Source organism: Mus caroli, unplaced genomic scaffold (assembly GCF_978045245.1).
Source record: "Mus caroli unplaced genomic scaffold, Mus_caroli_1 scaffold_4, whole genome shotgun sequence".
Taxonomy (NCBI): domain Eukaryota; kingdom Metazoa; phylum Chordata; class Mammalia; order Rodentia; family Muridae; genus Mus; species Mus caroli.
The window spans coordinates 146604863-146625176 of NW_028227259.1; the positions used below are offsets into that span (position 1 = coordinate 146604863).

Here is a 20314-nt window from a genome sequence, read left to right on the forward strand (position 1 = left end):
TGGCCGTCCTTGTAGAGTGAATCCTCAGGTGTTGTAGGAACTCCAGGAAGGCTAAGAGGGGCTTGGAGGGAAGATGGGGACAGAAATAACATCAGACTCCAGGGACAGGATAGGCCAAGATGAGAAGACCGGGGTCCTGTCAGATGATCAGAGAAGAGAGAATAACTGTGAAATCTCAAGGGCCATTCCAGAGTGGAACCCCGAGTTAGATAGCACAGATGACTGGTTTTTAAATTCTACAACACAGTTAGCTTCCAGACTGGTACAGCTTGTCTGGCAGAGAACATCATGGGTTCAGCAGCTTTCTAGAGCAGGCTCTGTCTCCAGGTGCTGTTTTGGGCATGGAGGATCCAATGATAGCTTGTGCTATGGAGGGAAACATTCTCTCCTGTGTCTCCTTCTTCAGGGTTATGTCTGGAGACAACATGGTACATTAAGAAAGAAGTGATAGAAATATCTATCATATTAGCCCTAGGATGGGTCATGGAAAAGACTCAATGTAGTGCCAAGGGCTATAACAGGCATGGGAGGGCTTGGGCATGTAGGAGGGCTGTGTGGATAGGATCTGCTGGCATGGACAAATATCACTCATTCTACCAGTTCCATATTGTGATAGTGGAGAAAAAGATGAAGAACCAAATTGTGAGCAGTGAGTGGTGACGTTTGGAAATAACTCCTGTGTGATTAGTTCCTGGTGACCTATTGCTATTCTTGCACTGGATAGGAGAAATCTCTTCTGGGAATTGGCTGTGAATTACAAAGTGAATCTTATGCATACATGTACAAAAGTTTTACTAACTCCACCTTTCTGGAAATCTCTGTAGAATCCCTATCTAGATGGAAGTTATTCGTCCATGGGGATGAGACTATTTACTCGGGAAAAATAAGATTTATCTGTATTTCATATCTAATAAAAAAGACAGAAAGAAAAAACTCACCATTAATAAAACAAAAATGATGGTAGAAAGCAGACTTTGAAACTCGTAAAAGAGAAATGTGCCTGTGGAAAACTAATTGTCACAGTTCAGTGTTTATTGGTCTTAGTAGCTGAGCAAGCACTAAGGCACACCTGTTGTTCCTTGAAGTATCATTATACTCCTTGTTTCTTTCTCTCTCATCTCTCCTTATCCACTGGCAGGCACTTGTTTTCTCCTGTCGCCATAGATCACACATCTTTTTTGTTCAAAAGAGTCAACTGCCCTTTTTCCCAGTGTCATGCCCTGTTGACAACACCTAGGCCTTGGAAAGTCCCTGTATGATTCCTTCTAGTGGTACCACTTAGCACTCTTCAGTCCCCCTGTGTTCACTAAACCAGAAGCTCATCACGCAAACTTGATGAGATAGGTCTCCCTCTCTTCTCCCTGCCTGCCTTCCTTCTTTCCTTATTTCTTTCCTTCTTTTCTTTCTTTCCTCCTTCCTGAATCCTCAGCATGCCCTTGATGTTCTGAGAATGTTGAGGTAGATCAAGAACATAGAGTCTAAATAGAGCGGCATATAGGAATGAACTGCCTAGTCCCTAATCACTACTCTGTTATTTCCCCCACTGATATTTTCTCCAATGAACTTATCCATGCAAATCTTTCACCTGAATTGTTGTCTTGGGATATTCAGAATGGTAATTTCCTCATTCTCTCAACCTTTACTCAATCTATCTCTGGAACTTTGAAGAGGAGCCCTTGCCCTTACCCCCCATATTTTTTAGGTACTCCAAAGCCAGGAAGGTAGAAAACCACTTAACTCTCTTTTCTTTTTTTTTTTCACCTGTAAGTTATCAAAGTGAGGCACAGCCTACTTCTTCCAATATTAAAGAAATTTACTTTCTTTGTGTGTATGTCCTATCTTTTTCCTACCATTGCAACAACTATGAAAGCATATGCATTTATATTCAATGTGTTCCAGGTGTACTCACTGCTCTATATTAATCAGTGTGTGTGTGTGTGTGTGTTTGTGCGCACGCGCACGCGCGCACGCACACACGCATGCCATGTGTGTATCCATATGCACATATACCATGGTACATATATGGAAGTTAGAGAAAGCTGTACGGTGTTAATTTTTACTGTCACCTTGTGTGAGACAGTATCTCTTGAGGGTTGTGTAGACCAGGTGAGTTTGCTCCTGGGCTTCTGGGAGTCTCCTGCTTCTGCCTCTTATCTATTCATAGGAACACAGGGATTATGGACATATGCTACCATATCCAGCTTTATGTCGGCTCTGATGATTCAAACTCAAGTCCTTGTGCTTGCATGGTGATCACTTCACCCACTGAGGTGTTTATCTCCTTTACCCCATTGCTATTCATTAAGCCCCAAATTTGCTCATCCTTATCCCTTTGTGAACTAGGTCTCTTGACATGAAGTCATTTTATTTTCTGGTGGTACATGGTGTTCCAGGACATGGTGCCTTCCTGCTCCAAGCTTATATGAGCTCTTCCTACATAGACTTCAAGTCGTCCCAAGTAACATTTAAAGGTCATAACCTGAGCATCAAGATCTCAGGGAGCTCATTGCTACCATCTGCTCATTGCTACCATCTGCTCATTGCTTCTAGACTTTTCAGGCCAGGAGATTGTTAGATTTATGTATTTTATGTTCATATGTGTTTTGCCTATACACACATTTATGTACTGTACATATCTGGTGTTCATGAAAAACAGAATAGGGCATCAGATCAACTAGAACTGGAGTTACAAACAGTTGTAAGCCATCATGTGTGTCCTCAAACTTGAACCTGGGCCCTCTGGAAGAATACCCAATGCTCTTAACCACTGAGCTATCTCTCCAACCCCTAGAAAAATATTTTTTATTTTGTTTTGTTTTTTTAACACCAAAAGGTAACAGTGATATTTTCAGTTCCAATCAAATATCATTGTTCTTAAATTTATATCTTATACTAAATTTGCCTTATACTAAAATTAATTTTTCAGAAGCCCCAATGTTCTTATTTTCTCTGCCTTACTATTATATTGAATATAAAACCACAATTCCAACAGATTAATCAACAAGAATACCGAATGCAATGTAAGTGTTTGTCCTTGAGTTTAATTCTCTCCTATAATCACAGCCAAAATGCTGAGCTTTAAAAAAGAAATCACCCAATAGCATTCTTCTTTCTGTGCTTTCATCATCAACTTGTATATAACTAGACACATCCATTTCAGATATTGTCTTCTTTTGTCTTGCCTATTAGCAGTTACTTTATATAAAAGTCATTTCACCTGAGAGAAATTGCTAGGGCTTTTCAGGATTACTTTCATTTTGTAACCATTTACATTATTGCAAGTTTATAACCATTTACATTGTTGCAGTCAAAGCTATAGAATAGTGATCTGCTGGGAAGTCTAGATTCTCTCACCTGTCACTACACTACCATGCCAACTTGAATTTTGGTCTATCCTTTGTGTGTATGTGCTCATGTGTGTGCAGGTGCATATATGTGTGCACATGTGTACCTATTCATGTAGAGATCAGAGGTCAGCCTCCGCTCTTGTTCCTCTGATACTGTACACCTGGGTTTTGGAACAGAGTCTCTTATGGACTTGGGGCTCACCAAACAGTTTAGGCTAGCTGGCCAGCCAGCCCTGTGGGTACTCTTGTCTCTAATACCCAAACATGGATTATAAGTGTACATCAGCCATGCCTGGGTCGTTTTTACTTGCAAATCAGGTTGCAAGGTAAGCATTTACTGAATGAGCTACTACTGCTGCCCTCTGTTCTTCTCTTTGACAACAGAAATAAATCTGCATATTTGCATTATCTTTCTTATGTGGAATTCAGCCTCTTCTCTTCCCTCAGTGATAGTTACTCTACATCTGTACATTTCCTGATGGCTCCCTCTGTCTTTTCCTGCAGTTGAACTGGTCTCCCCAGATCTTACCTGCTATAAATTATCTAGCCAGTCCTCTATGTTGGACATTTGGTTTCTACCACTGTATCAACAAACTGACAAACACAGAATGCATACACAATACAAACATATATGTGCAATTAAAGTTCTGCAGGTCGCAAGTCTAGTGTGGGTTTCATAGCTAATGCATGGTGTCCATAGGGCAGCACCCTCTCCAGAGACTCTAGCGAGGAGCTGATTCTGTGATCATTAATGCAAAGGTAGAAATCTGTTCTGTGTTGAAAGTCTGAGGTTTGGTATGTGGGAAGCTATGTGTCAGCAGGGTGGTTCTAGCTGCTGAGGTCTCCTTGTTGGGTGTCTTCCCATCTTGAAGGTAAGCTACAGAAAAGTGACTCGTCTTCAGGCTTGGCATCTCCTTGTGTTTGGTCTCACCTCACTGGCCCTCTTCCACTGCTTTGTACCCCTGTGATGGCTTTGGGCCAAATAATCTCACTATTTTATCTGGATACTTTTAGCTTTACTGCCATCAACCTAGAGTCCTGAGCTATGTGCTGCACTGTGTGCATACATTCCAGGAATCAAAGGGGACCCTGTTTAGGGAGGAATTTTCTACCAAGAAGTCTGTCTTGTTGTTTTGTATTTTTGCTACTGTACCTTCAGATTATAACCTAGGCATGAGGCTTATGGGTCAAACAGCAACTGCATTCTAACTCTTTCCAGAAACTGTCAGACATATCTTTTATGGGTCTACACATGGCATGCTCATCAAAAACATGTATGTAGCATGAGTAGAATTAAAAGCCTAACTTTCAATAGAATTAAGTGCAACTTCTGAATCTTCTCTTGCATGCTTCTGGATAGGTAGCAAGGCTTTCCCAATTTGTATGTTCTGAAGGAGACCTAACCAAATTCCTGCCCCCACTTCTATTCCCATAAGCACTTGTGTGCATTTATGAGCTTTCCCTCCCTCCCTCCCTCCCTCCCTCCCTCCCTCCCTCCCTCCCTCCCTCCCTCCCTCCCTTCCTTCCTTCCTTCCTTCCTTCCTTCCTTCCTTCCTTCCTTCCTTCCTTCCTTCCTTCTGTCCTTCCTTCCTTCCTTCTGTCCTTCCTTCTTTCCTTATTTTCTTCCTTCCATCCTTCCTTTCTCCCTTCCTTTTTTATGAGGAATTGCAGGCTGGTCTCCAGTCGAGCTGAGGTCTGAACCCCGATGGTCATAATTCACCTATATGACATGGTAGGTGTTCCCTCATGCTCCTGGAACTCCAGCCCCTGCCTAAGGTACAACCTCCCACAGCCCCCCACAAGAGAAGCATGGTCAGTAGTCATGTAAGCAATGGCCCAAGCTTCTGACCTTCAGGCTAAACTCCTCCCCAGTTACCTAGCAACAGTGAAGACCATAAAATGGGGTGCTCAGTCCCCACCTCTCTCTTACTCCTTTGTCCTCTTACCTCTCACTTCTCTCTCCTCTTCCCTTTCTCTTTGCCTTCTCCTCTCCTCTCTCCTTTCTCTTTCTCTCTCTTTCTCTCTAGCCTCCCCCCCCCTTTCTCCCTTTCCCCTGCATTTCTATAACAAAGCTCTTAAACCATAGATAGTCTTTGCTCCTTCAAGTTCCACGTCGAACTCTGATCAGTGTCGGGAACTTCTTCCCCTATTCCCTCTCTCCCACAACCTTGGGGTGCTAGCAAGGTAGCTCTGGGAGGGTCCCCAGTCGGGGGCTGCTCCTTTTCCATCCCTGCTGTGTGGGTCAAGCATGCTCACCTGGTGCCCTGTGGAAAAGCGTCAGGCAGCTCTGCCTGTATCCACCTGCCCAGAGCACAGGAGCTCTGGTGGACGTTAGGTACCTTTTCCTTTCGCCCTCTTCCCCAGAGCCCCAGGGCCCCTCTTTATTTTGTTCTCAACATTTTTTCTTTCCATCCATCCATCTTTCTTTCTTCCTTTTTAAAAATATTATGCATGGTAGGCAGATGCTCTACCACAGAGCCACACTGCAGCCCCTCATTGGGAGATTCTAGGCAGGAGCTCTACCACTGAGCCACACCCCAGCCCCTCACTGGGCAATTTTAGGCAGGGGTTCTACCACTGAGTCACATCCCCAGCCCCTCACTGGGGGATTCTATGCAGGGGCTCTCCCGCTGAGCCACACCCTGGCCCCTCACTGGGGGATTCTAGGCAGGCGCTCTACCACTGAGCCATAACCCCAGCCCCTAACTGCCACTGTACCACTGAACTACATACATAGCCCTTTTTATTATTTATATTTTGAGACAAGGTCTCATTAAGCTTCCCAACCTGGATTTTAACTCATCCTATAGCCAAGCCTAGTCTTGAACTCTTGATCCTCCTGCCTTAACATTCCATGTAGCTGGAGTTGCAGGTCTTCCACACCTCATCAGCCTTCTTTGTCTGTTTTATTTCCTTTTACAGTCTTGCTGAGAGAGCTCGGCTCCTTTATCATACTAAGTTGAAGTTGTGATAGGAGACCATCTTTCTTATTTCTAACTTTAAAGAAATTCTTTAAGGTTTTATTATCAAAAATGACATTTATGGAGGGTGTCCCTCTTTTTTATAGCTGTTTTTTCTGTGTTAAGACAATTGTTTTCCAATCCTGGTTTGCTAGGGCATTTTCTCCTTGTTCTTATTATTATTTTGCATTTTATTTTATTTATTGGAGTGGATAGGTATACACATACCACAGCACTTAATGTGAAGGTCAAAGGACAGCTTGTTGGAGTCAGTTCTTCCTCTCCACTGTGGGTCCCAGTGATGGAACCCAACTCATCAGGCTTAACTGCAAGCCCCTCTGAGCCATCTCACTGACCCTAATATTGTTTTCCATTGAGCTTAGCTTTTCCTGGCTTCAGGTTGGACTTAGTTTTTAGGACCAATGGCTGCACCTTTCATCTGACCCTGTCACTCTGGGTAACCCAGCAAGGAAGCTCTGGGACCTGTTACCCACAAATAGACCAAGTCCCTGCCCCATGGATCCTGGCTCTGCTTCTCTGAGGCTATCAACAGTCAGTCCAAAGCCATCTCTTAAAACTCTACCGACACTATAACCATTTATAAGTCTCTACAGTGAAAGCCATCCTTCTGGCAATAGCATGACCTTTGTACAGGAAACTCCCAGGAGCTGAGATTGCTCACACATAACTGCACAGGATTGGGCCCCTCAACCTTCCATCGTGGAGGAGAGAGGGGTTTATGAGCCCCTCCCAGAAGGTTGATAGGTATTTAATAGTTACTGAGGAAGGGAAAGAAGGAAAGAAGGAAGAATTATTTTCTTCAGTAGTGTAACCACTGCGAGGAAGAAGGGGATTCAATGGGAGTGGGAAGGCAGCCAAGAGAAATCAATGGAGGATGAATAAGGTCAAAATACACACACACACACACACACACACATTATTTTAGATATTTAGTATATGCCAGTAATAAGCTTTAGTTGCTGTTATTGGTTTCCCACTGGAAAACACATTAGAAGGTTCAAGGAGAATGCAAGACTGCTACACAGAATTCCAACCCCACTCTCACCCATCTCCTACCCTAACCCCCAGCCCCACCCTAGTAAGGCTTACACAAAGACCCCTCCAGGTCCTATGTGTTGTGCCAGGACCTCCTCAGAGTAACATGGTCTGATACTAGGACACAAACACTCCCAGCTTTTCCACCCCACTGGTCACCTTCAGCCATAGACATAATTTTTGTGACTTAAACAGTTTTGAAAATTATTAGACACTCATGTCCTACAGAACTTCTCAATTTGGGTGTATTGGAACACTTCATGAATCTTCTAGAATCTTTGCTTTTGGTCCTAGCCATCACTGGGTGATTCTAGGCAGGGGCTCTACCACTGAGCCACACCCCAGCCCCTCACTGGGGGATTCTAGGCAGGGCCTCTACACTGAGCCACACCCCAGCCCCTCACTGGGGGGATTCTAGGCAGGTGCTCTACCACTGAGCCACACCCCAGCCCCTCACTGGGGGATTCTAGGCAGGGGCTCTACCACTGCGCCACCAACCCAGCCCCTCCCTGGGGGATTCTAGGCAGAGGCTCTACCACTGAGCCACAACCCAGCCCCTCACTGGGGAATTCTAGGCAGGTGCTCTATCACTATGCTACATTCCTGGACCTCTTTACTTTCTATTTTGATAGAGAGTCTCAGTAGGTTTCCCAGCTTGGTCTTGAACTTATGGTCCTGTCCTGTCCTCTCTTCGTAGCTAGAATCACAGGTCTGTAATACCAGGCCTGGTCCCAGTCAAATCATGCCTACCATATTACCAATATTTCAGTCCCACCTTGTTTTCCAACTAGAGTCAGCAACACTCACTGGCTCTGGTCCTGGTTGCTACTTATTTAGATTTAGCTGTACATCTGCCATTTTCTTTCCTGGTCATCTCTCCCAAAGTTTTCCCTCCTGGCTCAATTTCCTCTCCTTTCGATTACATCTGTTCATTGTTTTCACAGTTGCAATGCTGAGAATGTTAACATCTCCCGTGGCACAACCAGGAAATCTAGAAATATCTTTACTTTTGTGCTATCCTCTGAATGGCAATTTAGCGTTCTAAGTGCTGGAATAGAAAGTCTGAAGATAATAGCCCTGTTTCTTCTCATTACTATTGCTGATGCTGAAGCTTGCTACTATCCCGTTTTACTTTGCCAATAATCAAGTATCTTAGGAGCTGTATTCTGTACTCTTGAGTAGCTTTACTGTATGTCAGGTCTAGAAAGCTCTTTGATTCGTTTTTTTCATGTGTATGTATTGTATGCATACATATGTGTGGTTGTGCTAGTGTGCATGTGAGCGTGGAATCCAGAGGTTGACATCAGACATCTTTCTAGGTTGTTCTCCACTTTATTTATTGAGGGTCTCTCTCTCTGATCCCAAGCTCACAGATCCAACTAGTCTAGCTAGCCAGTTTACCCCCAAGGATCCCGTTTCTGCCTCCTGAGTGCGAGACTGTAGCTGAGCCCCTATGCCCATCAGGCTTTTCTGTGAGTACTGGGTTCCCAACTCTGGTCCTCACATTTATAGCAAGCACTTTACCCATCAAGATAGCTCCCCAAGCCCTGGAGTGCTTTTGAAGTCAGGATATATTAAATGCTTTGAATCTAAAAATTCATTTGTTCTGGAAAATTCTTTGTCGCAATCTGTTTGAATGTGGCCTCTCCACCGCCTGTTGTCTCTTGCCGGGCTTCTTACTGGATATAAGAAATTGCTCCTCTCTTTATCCTCCCGGTCTCTTACCATCTGCTTCCTATTTTTCTTGTCCTTATCTCTTTGTGCGCATATCTACATAATACCCTCAGATGTGGCTTCCAGTAAATTAATTCTCTGTTGACCTGTATCTCATTGGCCTTTTTTTCCTCTTTATAAGTTTTCAATCTTGGTGACAGTTATTTATACTTTATACAGCTCTATTATTTCTGCCTCTTAAAATAAATAGCAATAGTGACATATTCTGTCCATGATATTATTGGTGTTATTCATTTATTATTGGTGTGTGTGTGTGTGTGTGTATTTCACATACTTTTGTATAGCAGCCTTGAGGTCAACTTTGGGTGACATTTTCCAAGACACTGTCTATATTGGTTTGTTTGTTTGTTTGGAAACTGAATCTCTCACTGGCCTGGATTAAGCTGGGTTTGTTGGCTATCAAGCCTCAAAGATCCTCCTGTCTCTACCTCCCTAGCACTGGAATTACAAGCCTACATCATCAAAGCTGGTGACTTACATGGGTTCTGGAGCTCAAACTTAGGTTCTGCAGCTTGCAAAGCAAGCGCTGCACCTACTGAGCCCTCTCTCCCTCCCACAGTTGATTCTCATTGCTTTACTCGGGTTTTTGGTTTTGGTGATAACATTGTTAAGACCAGGTCCTCTTTGTGTGATCCCAGTCTAGCCCTGGGCTCATGATCCTCCTGTGAGAGCCTCTCCAGTGCTGGGCTTACAGTTACACTAGCACCCAGCTGCAATCCATCCCGTGTATCTTTCTATGACTTCTGGTCTGGGGGCATTTGGTCTTTTGTTTGTTTTCCCTATAACCACCCTCAATGGTTTGGTGGTGCAATTTCATGTCTCTGCCCAATGCTTTTTAATCATCACCCGATGTTCCCTTTCTCTAGACCCTCCAAACCAGAGTGTAGCATGTGTGGCATTAGGGAGAAATGTTTCCATTCCCATGCATTAGCTCCCCTTCCAGCAGCCAGAGGCCCCTTTTCTTCCCAGTTTTGTTTGCAGAATGCAAGGGAGCGCAGAATGGATCCTTCTGCTTACCTCTGCTGTGCAAAGGCCCTGTGGTTCACCTCCGTGAACCTTCTCCCACCCCTGGCTTGCTAATGGAGATCCTCACCCCGAGCCAGCCACACTTGCCATTTCCCCAGCTGAGTGGCTGTAACAGGGTGTATTGTATTTGGCCCACCTCCTCTCTGGCTTTTGGTTTCTGGGTTTATTCAGCCCACTGTATTGCAGGAACTGAAAGGCCTGTCCTCACATTCCTGCGACAATATTTCACGTACCTCAGAGTCTAAAAGTTGAAGCTTCCGAATGCAAAGCAGCGCTCTCCCCCTAAGGCCGGGTTCCTGTGTCCATCCCTGTTCCCAGCCGGCTAGCGGTCACCTATAAATAGAAGCCTAGATCACATCCCCGGAGGACTGGTTTCTAGATGTACCTCCAGGCTCTGTGGAGCATATGGAGGTCGGAGGACAAGAAGTTAGAAGGAAGCTGCTGCGGTCTCATCCTTGGTGTTTGAGAACCCGAGTAGCTGAGGGGACAGGGAGGAACATATTGTGCATGTGTGGCTGTGGCATCTCTCCCCAGCTGGGTCTTTGTGCCACTTGAAAGCAGCAGATTTTGCTTTCTGAACAGGCTCCCCCAGCAGAGTGCCGGGGAGGGAGGGACATGGGATCTCTTAGAGTGCAGAAAGCTGGGGTGCCTCTCACATGCTTTCAAAGGAGATTGGTGGTAGACTGTTCTAGAAGGCTTTGTTTCACTTCCAGGAACATTGCAGTGCTGTGCTTCCTGGGAGACTCCATAGCATACCTGCAGCATCGAGCCTCAGGAGACCCTCCCAGGAAAGAGTTGGGGGAGGGTGACTTCAGCTTCTCTGATGTCAAGAGAAGAGGCTAAAGCACAGCACAGCCTGCCGCCTGACCATTGCTAGAGTTGTAAGGGTCATAGCCTGGGCCTCGGCAGCCCTAACAAGTTAGGCTTGCACCTATCCTCAAAGAGACAAGAAATAATGAAGAGGAGGAAGAGGGGAAGAAGTGATTTAATGTGTCCATATCAGGATTAAAGAAGCTAAGTGTCCCCCAGTCCATCTTTGGGGTTCTGACATGGGGATTAGAGTGTAAAAGAGGACATTCCCTATCAGGGGAGGCCCCACTGACAGCATTGTCAGGACCCCAGTCTCTCCTGCAAGGAGATCTGAGTAGTCGGCAGAACTGTGTGAAACCTCTTTCCAGGAGACACGGTTCCCTTCGGCTGGACCGGGCTTCTGCTTTTTCCTTACCCCAGCATGAGACTTCCGGGAAAATTCCAATTTCGTGAAATTTGTTTTAATAGACAGACCAAAGAGAGGGGCACAAGTGTCTCTTTAGAATCTCTCTGTCTCTGTCTCTGTGTGTGTGTCTCTCTGTCTCTCTCTCTCTCTCTCTCTGTGTGTGTGTGTGTGAGTGATATGCACTTGTACATACCCCATCCTCCATCACTTCCCTGTATGGTCAGAGGCAAGGGCTGTCACTGAACCTAGAACTTGCCATTTCAGCTAGATTGACTAGCTTGTAAGCTCCCAAAGGTGCTACTCTTCCCACCTCCTCAGCACTGAAGTCACAGGCACACACTGCCACACCTAGCTACTCTTACGTGAGTGTAAGAGTCATGAACTTGGGTCCTACTACAGCTAGTCTTTGCTACTTTATGGGTTCTTCTTTCTCCCACCCCCATCACTCGATAGGATTTCTTCTTGTTTCTTCTTTGAGCACAACTACTAACAAACCACAACCAATCCCCCTGAACGACCAACAACCACCCACCCTGCCTCTCAGGGCCCTAACATTTATATAGTCTCTGAAAAGTTCCCAGAATTCCAATTGGCACACAACCACAGAAAGTACCTGAAGCCGGCAAAACCATTCCTCTGCTAGAGCAGGACGCGAATCATAGTCAGCTGTGTGAAGCAGCCCCGTATCCCACACCTGGGATTAAAACAAAAACATAGTCTTATGATATTATGTGGGGTTTTTTTTTGTTTGTTTGTTTTTTCGAGACAGGGTTTCTCTGTATAGCCCTGGCTGTCCTGGAACTCACTTTGTAGACCAGGCTGGCCTCGAACTCAGAAATCCGCCTGCCTCTGCCTCCCGAGTGCTGGGATTAAAGGCATGCGCCACCACGCCCCCATATTATGTATTTTTTAAAGAAAGCAAAATTCCAGAGTTCTCCTCCAGGTCCTCATGGTTGCACAGAAAGCACTTTATCCACTGAGCCACATCGCAGCGCCCCTCTCTAGAGTCTCTTCATTCCAGCCTCAGAATGGTTACATGAGGGACAGGTAGGGTTCACAGAGGACACCTAGGCTGTGGAGAGGCTGGCTGATCAGGGAGCCTTAGGGATCCACCTGCTCCCGTTTCCCTAATGCTAGGACGATGATCGATCATATGCTACCAGACTCTGCTTTCTTTTATATGTGTTCTGGGGATTGGACTCAAGTCTTCTCCCTCTCCTGGTAAGCACCTTACCTCTAGCCATCTTCCCAGCCCCCTCCCCCCCACCCCCCGCACCAAGGGTTTTGGCTTCAGTTCTCCTCAGTGAATTATGGGATGAAAGATGCTTGCTATCAGAAAAGCCCCTTATAAGACCCTTGTTGTGTTGATGCTCAGGTGTGGGTTTAAAGAAGAAGCAGCAGCTTTTGTGGGTATTTCTGGCTCCATAATGCTTTGCTTAATTAGTAACCTCTGGCTGCAGCTGGAGCAGAGCAGCTCTTCCCACGTTTTTCACTCCAGTGCCTGTTGTCCTTGGCCACTCTCTCCCTACCCCTTGCTCCTTTCCCTCGGCCCCTGCCGCACATGACCATTTGCTGCACTCTAATAGCCCAAATTGCCGCCTGTCTCCTGCAAAGGCTGCTCAGGGTGGGATTTTTCGGTAATGAAGATGCTCTCCGTAACACTTTGGGTACAGATAAAACTGTTTCCATTCTGAAAATGGAAAGCAGAGATGGGGGGGGGACCCACTAAGTGCTTATTTGTGCATAATAGTAGCCATTTTCTTAAAAAGGGGCTGTTTTAGAGACTGTTATGGGCTAATAAAATAAAACACGAATCTGTTCCACGCTGGTCTCCTGGTAACTAAGGAACCGTGGAGATGGAGATACTGTGTACAGACACTTACAGACACCAAGGTTACCCACAGTGTCAGTAGCCATCCTTGTTGAAGTGACTTGTGCCTGGGAGACACCAGGGCACAAGGCAATGCTATGTGTCTCTCCCCCCACCCCCACCCCCATGTGTGCAGCAGGATCCTGGGACTCGACTGGATGGAGCTGATAGATGGAAGGCCACGAGTGGTGCTTCGTTTTTTCAGTGTGTGCCGCACATAGCCACAAGAGTGAATCACAGGGTTATCTGTTTTCTGTTTACCTAACAAGCCATTTTATATAAAGCCTCTTGCAATACATACACACTAGAGGTGATTCCAGGGCAAGCCTGATCTGAACAGCTGAGCATGCCTGTCTCCTTATTAGAGGCTTCTGTTCCCAGACAGAGCATTCCCTCTGCCTATGCAGCCTGGGATGGAAGTGTTTGGCTGTGGGTCCCAGCCTGGGCATTTCCTCTGCACCCTCTGCTGAACTCTATGGATCCACTCCTGCCTTTAGCCACACTAACTAAGCACTGCATAAGCTCCAGGCCCCTGGACTTAGGGCAACAGAGACAAGACAATAATATTCCCAGCATCAGTCAAGGAGGAAAGACACTCTTGGAAGATATAGACACCAGAGCCTCATGGCAAGGATCACCATGAGCAGAGGTTACCCTGGCTCCCATGTATATACTGACAACCCCCTGTGTGTGTATAAACAGTGCCAGCCTACTGTAGTTCAACTCATAAACTCTCAGCTCCACTCTGCTACAAAAGCAATAGCCTACAGGTCGCCAACCTTTTCTAAGTATTATTGCTTATAGTTCTGTGGTCCGCCATGGCTATGGGTGTGTGCATGAGCTAGTCAACACTTTACTATAAAACAGAGCTCACACTAAAGGGCATTGGCCATGTGTGGGCCACTGAGAATGGTTGATGAGGACCAGGCTAAGCTCGGATGCTTGGTCAGGTCAGGTCAGGTCAGGTCAGGTCAGGTCAGGTCAGGTCAGGTCAGGTGTGTTCAGAGCATTCTCCATGTGCATTCATTTCTCTGTGGGTTGGATTTATTGTGACTAAAGCCTTCTAACCCAATGGGCATTCTGCTTGTCTATCCCCTCTGTGTGTGTGTGTGTGTGTGTGTGTGTGTGTGTGTGTGTCTCGCTTAACCTAGAGCTCACCAACCGACTGACTAGACTGGCTGGCCAGTGTACTCCAGGGGTCCGCCTCCCCCCCCTTTGGAGTTACTGGCATGTGCTGTCACATATAGCTTTTTGTGTGGGCTCTGGGGCTCCAGAATCCCATCCTCATGAGTGCACAGCAAGCGCTGTATTGCTAGAACCATCTCTCCTGCCCCAGCGCATCTGTTTGGCGGGGATGTTTTTCTCTTTCAGAGCTGGTGCAAGTTTAAAGGCAGTACACTAAGCAGCCAGGGTTCTGCCACGCCTTGGGATTCTTGGAATGAGATACCCCAAACTAGACATTGGCCTGCTGGCTGCTGGTTGGGACCAGCTGAGCCTGCTTACATGTGTGTGTAGCTGTGGGTGAGAGACCTTGGAGGGGCAGGATAGATAATTTAGGGCTGATGCCTCTCAATCAGATAGTCATGGGAAAGGGAGCAGGGTCCATCAGAGCTGAGTCTGGGAAGCAGGCTGTGCTAGGATGAACAAAGAAACTCCCCCCTTGCCTCAGTTTCTCTACCCCAAAACTTGGAGGCATTTAACGCTTTATCCTGGAGCTAGTACACAATATGCACTTAATAAGTAGAAAGAGAGACTTCATTCCCAGGGAGAGGGAGAGAGCTCATGTAGGCCTAAACCAGAGAAAAACACAAATAGGCCACCATAATGGGCTCAGGCCTAGGGTGTATGTGACAGTCTGGGTCCAGGTGAGGCCTGAACTCACAGGAACTCACAGGAGCTCAGAGGGAGGCCAGAGACACAGAAACTCCCATGCTAGCTTAAGTGGACAGAGAACCAAGGTTGGCCACACTCCCATTGCATGCAGAGATCCACAGTCCAGAAGTCTCCCCCAGTTCTGGAGCTAAAATATTACTGGTGTTGATCGGGTCAGAGCCTTGGCCCTGGTAGCCCTAATAAAATAAGCTCTCCCACCCCTCCACAGTGATGCCGATTAAAGAATCCTGTGATAGAAAAAGAGATGTATTCAATGTGGCCACCATGGGAAGAGAAAAAAGTTAAAAGGTCTAGTGGCCTCCAAATCCATCTTTGTGGTCCTGACATGGAGTTTGGGTTTAAATAGATGACAGGGTTGTGTACAGCTACGCCATCTTGGCCAAGTAAGGACCTCACACATCACTGAACCCTGACTGTCTCTGTCCCAGCCTCTCCAGCAAGGGTGCTGACTAGTTGTCAGCGCTGTGTGAAACCTCCTTTTGGGAGACAAGTTCCTCCTCTGGCTGGCACCATGCTTCTGCCTTTTCCTTCTCCTAGAGTGAGCCTGGGGAAATGCCAGTTCCTTGGGGCACATTGTCTCGAAAATCTGATAGTCAAAGGAAGGGTGCCAGTGTCTTAGATTATCTTTACTCCTCCTGACAACCACTGAGAGGAAAGACACGACCAGTGACACGCTCAAATGGAGCCTGAGTCTGGGCTCCATTAAACCCAGAAATAGCAAGAAGCTAACCAAGCATCATACCAGGCCCCCGGCTTCACCTGGCCCAGGGGGTGGCACATCTCTGCAGGCAGGTCGACCTGTTCCTGCCCCCACCCCCACCCCACCCCAGCAGGTCACCTGCTTTGGGAAGTGAACTACTGCAGGAGTACTAAGCAGTTCTCACAGTTCCATGTACATACAAATGTCCTGCACTTGTTATCCTTGTGGGGAGAGAGAGAGAGAGACAGAGACAGAGACAGAGAGACAGAGACAGAGAGACAGAGAGAGAGAGAGAGAGAGAACACGCACATGTGCATGTTTACACTGCATGGCATATTTGGCGGTCAGGTTTCAGTCCTGGTCTTCAATCTTGTTTGAGACGGGGCCTCTTGCTCACCACTGTTTCATTGGGGTAGCAGGCTTGGAAGATCCTGGAAATGTAAATGTCTCACTGTCCCACTTTATCACTTTAGCACTGAGATTACAGGTGCATCCTGCCCTGGCCAGCTTTACGAGGGTTTGGGGGATCTGAACTCGGCTGTTCACACTTACACAGTAGGCACTTTACCCACCAATCCACTTCACCAGCACCCTTCTGTATTTCTGTCAAGTGGTTATTGTCCTTATCTGTGTGGTGATATTAGCTGGGTGGGACCAGGATCCTTGCCATCCAAGTCTTGGCTGTGACCTCACACTGAGACAGGGCCCAATATGCAAAAGCAGAAGCCAGGGAGCTCCTATTGAACCAGCAGATGGACCTTGCCACAAATGCCACCTGGGTCAGAGCAGCCCAGCTGATGGAGAACTCCTTCCTTAAAAGCGCCTCTCACATCTCTTTGGCTTACTGTCACCTTGCAAAGTGACAGATTTCACAGGCCACATCCTCTCAGCCCCACTTCAACCTCTGTAAGATAGCATGTCTGACCCCACCCAGGTCACCTCCTGTCCTTCCCTGCTGTGGATGACGTGGACCCCGGAGGAGCATCTGTTAGTCTTGCTGATGTAGTAAACCCCACCATCGTTGAATTCCCTTTTCCTACTAGGAAGAGTGACATTATTTTCCAGCTGTCTGGCGTGTGTACAGAGGAAAGCCGTCAGCAGCTCTAATGGGCCCTTCAGCAATAACACAGTGATCTGCATAAATCCACAGAGACAATGTCATCTTTTGCTCTGCCATGGTGCTTCCCCCTAAGCAGTTAGGTTCCATGGTGACAGGTGACAATGTAAGGCACTTGGATATTTCCACGTTTGTTGTTTGTGTGATTGGCCCTGATGATAGCCATGCAATGACTTCTCATCGTGCTCCTTGACCACCACAGGAAATCTGTAAGGCGTGAGGAGCTTGGACTCGGCCTCCCTACTTATTAGTCTATCAGATCCTTTTAGTTCTGTTACAGGGACTTGAGGCTCAGTCGGTGAAGGGCCTGCTACAGAAGCCTGAGGATCCCAGCACCCGTGATAAAGCCAGGCCGGGTAGCACATACCTGTAGTCTCATCGCTAAACAGGGAGGAGCAAGAGATCCCAAGGCCTTGTTGGCCCAGTCTAGCAGAATCAGCCAGTTCCAGGCTCAGGTAGAGAGGAGACATCAAAAATTAAGGGGGAGACGGAGAGATGAGACCTCTGGCCTCCACATCTATGTGAACATGTGCATACACATATCCACAAATACCTACATGTATATACATGCAACAAACACAAACATACATGACATATATACTCCACTCATACACACACATACACACACCACCCATAGAATATACATACACTTACTACACATACCATACATAATCATACCACCTATATACTTCCCATACACACATATCACATATATGCTTCTCATACACACATACATATTTTCCATACATATGTAAATACCACATATATACATCTCACACACACATACATATCACATATGTGCTTCACATACACATATTATACATATCACATTAATACTTACACACACACACACACACACACACACGTGCGTGCGCGCGCATACATATCAAAGATACATACAACATGCACACACATCACATGTGCACATACCACATATATACTATACACTTACCATTAAGAATACCATTTCTGGAAACAGAGGTCAATGGGTAGATGAACCTCAGCTGTGGGACCAAAGTCAGTATCATCAGGATGAGCTTCACCGGGTTCAGAGTCACCAGGGTGAGTGTCACCAGGGTCAGTATCACCAGGGTCAGAAACCCAGAAAGTGTTCTGTGTAGAGAAGGCTGAGAGAAGTCTCTTCCTAGACAGGAGGCTCTTAGGGAGAGCTGCACCCCTAAGGGGAGAGAGAGAAGAGAAGAGAAGAGTGGGAGGCTATCTCAGAGGGAACACTATAAAGAATGGTGGCTGAATGTACTGTCTTAGAGGGGATAGGAGACAGGTGCTCTGGATCTAAGGCTGGTTTATTCCAATGGATATAGTGAGCTTCCCCCATGGGATCATATTAAGAGTGGGGCCTTTGGAAGGTAATTGTGACATGAGTGTGGAACCCTCTTGTATGAAGTTAATACCTTTATTAAACAGACTGGGATAAGGCATGAGGATAGAGCACCTGCCTAGAATCCCCCAGTGGGGGGGCTGAAGTGTGGCTCAGTGGTAGAGCCCATGCCTAGAATCCCCTGGTGAGGGGTTAGGAGTATTAGTCATTAGTAGAACACTTGCTTAGAATCCCTCAGTTTGGGCCCAGGGTTCAATGGCATACATTGAAGTACTTCCTAGCATACACGAGGCTCTGGCTTCCATTCCCTACATTGCATTTAAAATGAAAATAGTACATCAGAGAGTTCCCACCCTCTTAATACCATGTGAGGGTTCCAATCATAAGTGGGCTGTCACCATCACATGCCAGTCCTTCGCTTGCAGTCTCCACAATTGGGAAGTGATGGTTTCTGTGGTGTGTGTTACAGCAGCCTGAAGCATCTCAGACTCAGCAGAGGCTGCTAGCCTGGAACCTGGGTAGCCAAGGCCAGAATAGAGGTGTTCTCTTTTAAATTCATTGAGCCAGACCATCATTGGCATACTCCAAGTAAAGGCAGGCAGCCTCTTAAGTGGGAGCCTTACGATGGGCTAGCCGAGTCCACAAGGGAAGATCTGTCACCAAGGGCTTGGCTATTTGGGAGTCCTGGGGGGTGGGGGTGGGGCTTGAAAAGCCAGAGGGAGACCAAGAGAGCCAGTGGCTGAGAAGCCCCAGGTCACAGATTAGGACCAGAAAAATCTAGAAGGAAATGCAGACAGCTATTTCCCACTCACAGGATAAGAACATTAAGGCTGGGGAGACAGCTCAGTAAGAACCCAAGTTCAGTTCCAAACTCTGGTGTAAAGATCAGGTGTGGTGGTGCATGCTACAGGAGGGGCCCTGGCATGGTGCATTGAGTAGACTCTGGGTTCAGTGACAGACTCTGTGTCTAAAACCAAGGTGGAGTGGGCTTGGAAAGATGGGTCAGCAGTTAAGAATACTAGTTGCTGCTGCAGAGGACCCAGTTTCGGTTCCCAGCACCCACATAACGGCTCACAGTTATCTGGAAGTCCAGTGGCAAGGGATCCAGTGTTCTCATCTGATTGCCACAGGAACCAGGGACACAAGCAGTATGCATACATACATGCAGGCAAAACACTGAAACACATAAAATAAGTAAATCTACAGTAAAGGAAAGAAAATGCAAGCAAGGAAAGAAGGTGAGGCAGCTGCCTCAGGAGGGACAGCCAAGGCTGACGGATGGCCTCTCACACATGCACAACCACATATGTGTATGTGGGCATTCACACACATGCTCGTGAACACAAACACACACACAGAGAGAGAGAGAGAGAGAGAGAGAGAGAGAGAGAGAGAGAGAGAGAGAGAGAGAGAGAGAGAGAGAGAATTTAACAGTAAAGCAAGAAACAAGTGGAAACTAAAACTATACTAAGCATGAAGAAAGGCAGCCTCCTTGAGAAAAGGGCTCCACAAATCCTGCCCTTCTCAAAGCAGGCAGCCTCCATGCCAGCAGAGATCAATCAAGGGCTAAGGAGAATCCCCTTAACAACTCATTAGCTTGCAAGAGTTCCGGATTTGCTCTGGGAACTGGCCTTTGGGCCTTCCCAAGCCTCTAGTTTCTTCCTGGTTGGTTGTACTTTTGCCAGAAATGCAAACCCCATCTGTCCCTCTGCCTCCATGCCCTCCAGCACCCCTCGTTTGGGGAAGCTTCATTTGGCTCAGGCACAGGGACACCACTCCGAAACCACCGGGTCTGAGTATCTGCGAAGTTGCAAGTTTTCCTGCTGACAGCAGAGTTTCAGCCAGGCAGGGTGTGTGGGGTTGGCAGGTTTCCACATAGTTCTGAGATGTCTCCTCTTCTGCTGGGCTCTGAATGAAAGGACAGCTGCTTCCTTGTCAGTCCTTCCTCCATGTACCCTCCTCTCCATCTGTGTGACACCCCTGACATGGAGTTAATGACTGTCCTTGGAGTAGCCACTGAAGTCCTTGGAGTGTAGGGTGCTAAGCAGACACCAGG

General features: G+C 46.7%; 1 protein-coding gene across 2 annotated transcripts in view; it reads left to right on the forward strand.

Moving 5' to 3' along the window:
* The window catches only part of Sdk1 (sidekick cell adhesion molecule 1), a 967445-nt gene that overhangs the window by 804884 nt on the left and 142247 nt on the right, over window positions 1–20314 (forward strand). The window lies entirely within an intron of this gene.